This window comes from Lactuca saligna, chromosome 5 (genome assembly GCF_052625555.1).
Source record: "Lactuca saligna cultivar CGN05327 chromosome 5, ASM5262555v1, whole genome shotgun sequence".
Lineage (NCBI taxonomy): Eukaryota > Viridiplantae > Streptophyta > Magnoliopsida > Asterales > Asteraceae > Lactuca > Lactuca saligna.
This window is the reverse complement of record NC_136421.1, coordinates 6,709,790-6,714,706: the sequence shown is the minus strand read 5'-3', so window position 1 is coordinate 6,714,706 and position 4,917 is coordinate 6,709,790. Positions and strand designations below refer to the sequence as shown.

Sequence of the window (4,917 nt, the reverse complement as noted above, 5' to 3'; positions counted from 1 at the left end):
TGTTTTTTAGGTGCTTCAGGAGACTGTGGCAAGGCGAAGGCATGATCGTACCGCTCCTCATGATTTTGAAGCAATGTGATTATGGGAATACTCTAAATGATTTGTATTGAAAACCTTTTTGTAAACAATTTAATGAAATCGGGTTGTTTTTGAAAAATTTAAATTGGTTGTATTTTTCGGTTGTTACAAAAGGAGTATTTATTGGAATACCCTTCACTTGCTTCATAAACTTCAAATGCTCCTGTTCTAATGGATGGATATTAGCTCGAGATGGAAAAGGCAACGGAGGACGATAGGCTCGAACATCACTAAATTTTTTCTAATCAGACCCTCTCCACGCTGTGGAGATTGGATTCCCACGTCGTGAATCTTATGTTTCGGTAATATTATTTTCTTCTAATCATGACTTCTTAGGTTTGGGTCCAATCTGAGATGTATCGACTTCTAGTGCTTCAAGGAACTCAAAGATGGTATCCTTTTCAGTTTCTATTACCATTACATGTGATTGAGGCTTTTTCTCAAGAATTTTTGGAGAATTTTTTTTGTACAAAAGTAGTTAGTTGACCTAATTGGACTTCAATATTTTGGATTGATGCTTGGTGATTTCTTAGCAAGGCTTGCTGTTCCTTCATGATATTTTGATGTTCCCTTATCACTGCATCAGTCTCGTCGTGTCTTTTCTCGGAAGCCTCCATAAATCTATGTAACATAGACTCAAGATTAACCTTCTTTTCAGGAGGTGGTTGTTCTTTTTGGTAGAAGCCTCAGTCAGTCAGCCTATATTTTTCTTCTTTCAGCTTCTTATATTTGTCATATGGTAACCACTCATTCTTTGGTGTCCTCCAATTTTCATCATACTTAATCCCACTCGAGTAACAAACTTGCACCTTTTTATTTCCACTTTCATCCAAGTGGCAATATTTTGTTAAGTGCAGACCATTACATCTTGCACAACTAACTCTAATAGCATGAATTGATTGGTCCATCTTGGTTATTCTTCTATCCATGGTGTCAAGCATAGCTAGTACAAAAACCATGTCTTTAGAATTTCCTCCCCCAATTCCTTTAACTCCATCATGTCTTGGATTATGGTACTCACGAGAATGCTTCGAGAACTCTTCAATCAACTCCTTTACTTCACCCGAATTTTTCTTCGTAAGTGGTCCTTGAGAATCAAGGAGTTGCCTTGTCATGACATTCAACCTATCATAAAAGATAGTCACTTCTTGTTGTATGTTACGGTCATTTTGAGGGCAGTTTCTTAGTAACCCTTTATAATGATCCCATGCCTTATAAAGCGACTCACCCGATTATTGTTCAAAGTTGGCTATTGCCTTCTTGAGTTTAGATATCTTTGATGGTGGGTAAAATTGTTCTAGGAAATTCTCATGCATCTGTTCCCAAGTAGTAATTACACTGGATGGAAGTGCATTCAACCAATCTATTTTAGCTTCCTTAAAAGTAACAGAAAGCATCCTTAACAAAACTATCTCTCTAGGAACATTCGATACATTGAAATAATCTGCAATGTCATTAACCTCGTCTAGATGCTTATAAGCATCCTCACATTCCTTCATAGAAAATGGTATGTCTTTAAGTGCAGTAAGAATGTGTCCTTTTAACTAGAATGTTGCAACAACGGGAATTACAGGTTGTACTAAACCAGGACCATCATCGTCTCTTATTCGCTTCTTGTATGCTCCCATGGACATATTAGTGATGCCTGCCATCTCGTTCTTTGGCTCGTCCTCGAAATTGCTTTCTTCAAACTCGGGTTCAGTCTCATATTTGGTATCTTTAGGATTTGGATTTTGTTCAAGGCTTTCTATTTTTCTCTCTTCCTTCCTTTGTCTACTAGACTCAACCACGTTCTGTCCTTTCTTCTTTCAAAAAACTTATTTAAGGTCCTTGAATGGTGACTTATTTGGAGGGTTAGCTTCTCCTATGTTTTTATCCATCTTTTTGTGAAGGGCTGACACTGGATCTTCAAGCGGTGGTACCAAAGGGGTGTTGGAACCTCTGGTTATGAACAACTGCAATAAAACAAAAATAAAAACGTAAATATGAACAAAAACTAAATAAAAATCACCTACTTACTAGACTCACATCGTGAGATTAAGGACTACATCGTGAGTTCAACACTGAAACAAAAACTAATGCAAAAACTTAAGTTTTTGCAGGTTTTACCCCATAAAAAGGATCGATTAACCTAAAGCAAATAAATCAACAATCAAATAAGTCGTTCCCTAGCAACGAAGTCAAAATCTTGATGCGTGCAAAAAGCTACACCTAAATTTACCTACTATTGTACTAGCTATTCGACTCATGACAATATACCCTTTCACAAATAGTATAAAACAAAAGTCGGGTATCGATATCAGGGAACAAAATCAATTATTTAACCTACTCACTATTAAATTAACCTAAAATTCTATCAAAAGTGAAAGGGGTTTTTTTTTTTTATCTAATTTTGCAATTTTTGACATGTTGGATTAGTGTCTAAGTCCGTAACTATATTTGGTATATACTTGACCCGGTTTGATGGTCCTTTGGGTTGCCTTCACGAAAGCAACTTGACAAGGTAATTTGAAGAGAGAGGGAGAGAGGATATTATGGTTTATTAATATTTTATAAGAATAATATATTAAAGAAGAAATCATATTTATTTAATTGGTATTGGTCATAAATTAATTAGGAATTAATTTAGTGACTAAAAGAGATTAATTAGATAAAGGGGCATAAACTGTCAAATGTGTGATAGTTGAGTTTTGGACTGGGAAACCTAATGGACTAAGGGGAAACGAAATTATGATGAAAGATTATCATATTTTCATCCAAGGGCCTTATTCCAGAAGGTTCCTTGGGCTGCTTGGTGGCTAAGTTATCCATTAGGGTTTAGACTGAAACCATAGCAGCCTGCACTATAAATAAGACCCCAAGGCTCCAATTTTCGACCACTTGCTTCTAAGAGAAACCCTAGGGCTGAAAATTAGCATCCACCCTCCTCTCTCAAAGTTGCCTTCTTGCTTGTGGTGTTTGTGATCCACTAGAGGAGTTACAATTGTGATTCTAAGCTCAAGAGAAGAAGATTCAAGCCACTATTTGAAGAGGTAAACATCTAGATCTGATGTAATTAGCTAATTTCGAAATTATGCATGCTAAATTAGGATTTGCAAGTCTTGGATTCATTTCATGTACAATACAGAAACCTAGATCCAAGCATTAGGGTTTGTATGAGCACATTTGATTGTTCTTACGCATAAAACCCATCAGTGGTATCAGAGCCTTGATTGTTTTCTGTTGTATGTGATGCTATCATTAATTATCTGCTGAAAAACTTTTTCTAGCCTTCAGTTCAAACTGACTCGGCGAGTCACTTCATGGACACGGCGAGTCAACCCAACTCGGTGAGTCCAGTAAGTGACTCGGCGAGTCGGAGTGTCAGACAGATGGATGTTCGGATTTTCTTGTTGTTTTGCTGAAGGATAATTTCCTTATATGTACTTAACTGATAAGATTCCAATTTTATTGTTATTGAAAGATTATCCTTGCCAAAACACAAGATAATTACCAATTGATTAGATAATAAATTCCTTATATGATTAAAATTGATTATTTGAATTAATTGGGTAACTTATCTTGCAAGAAATTGAATTAGGTCAAATATAGATAATCACTAAATTAATTGTTTGATTTATATTATTTGTTATTTGATCCCTTGTGTTTTGAAAAGTTCAAAACTTTCCCTCAAGTTTTGAAATTTAAATTCTTTGATTAAAAGTTTAATTATTGAAAAGTTTTAAATTTCAACCCTTCGATTTTTACAAGTTTAAAATCAACCTTATACTTTATTTATTATAAGATTAATATATATATATATATATATATATATATATACACACACACACACATAAAAGAATAAGCTAGCCGTATCGCTAGTAGGCCTCATTCACGAAACCGATCTATAAGGTGGGTATAAGGTTGCTGCCTATAAAATGGCGCTTAATGGGTGCACACTTACACCCACCGCTTGCTTGATTGGTGGAGGGTCGTTAGCCGAACGGATAAGATAGGGAATTTATACCTCATTATAAGTATAATGAATATTGTGAAGTAACTAACATGTTTTTACAAATTCCCAATCTTAGTTACTTTAGGGTAAAATGTGAAAATGATGCTATTCCATGGAATTACACTTTGTACCATTGTCAAACGTTAGTGGAGCGTGCATGGTTAATCGACACACTAATTTGGGATTGACATTGGTGGAAAAGGGTGGCTCGATGTTTTTCATAGATCAATGGAGCGTGCGTGGCTAACCGGCACATTGATTAGGTGATAGAGACATTGAGTGCACCATGTTGATTCGCATGGTTATTCACAACTTGTTTTTGATCCTCGGCATCCCAATCACAAGTTTGAAGTGCATATCGAGATTTAAACATACCATTGAAAAGTTCAATGAATCTCAAAGATCTAGGAGTTTTCATATACGTTTAAAACTTAATGTCTTTTTCGTTTTTCGTGGTGAAAATTAGTGAATCGTCATTCACTTACCTTCAAATTATTTACTTTTAGAGTACGACATCCCTTTCTAAGTTGTAAATAACGTTGTTGGATCCTAGCCTTAATTTCTCATTTGGGTATTTAATTGGGTATTCAATTCTAATCAAACTTTATTCCTTTCTATTTTCAGATGTCTAACGCAAACGTAAACGACACTGCTCCTGCTTCATTCTCGCTAATGAGCCTATGTCAAAAGGTGACATTTGATGGATCGAATTTCAACGAATAGATGAGATACATTCGCATGATTGCTCGTTACAAGGACAAATAATATGTCCTCGACGAGAAGCTTGAAAAGATCAATCCAAAAGTCATTACTCCCGAAGAGTTGGCCGTCTTTGAGGCCCACGA

The 4,917-nt window shown here is 35.7% G+C and overlaps 1 non-coding gene across 1 annotated transcript; it reads left to right on the top strand.

Annotated features, from left to right (window-relative positions):
• The first annotated feature begins 1,239 nt into the window (after positions 1 to 1,239).
• On the top strand, positions 1,240 to 1,346 carry LOC144999273 (small nucleolar RNA R71). The gene has a single exon (XR_013660787.1). It is a non-coding gene; the product is annotated as a small nucleolar RNA R71 (small nucleolar RNA).
• Positions 1,347 to 4,917: the final 3,571 nt, after the last annotated feature.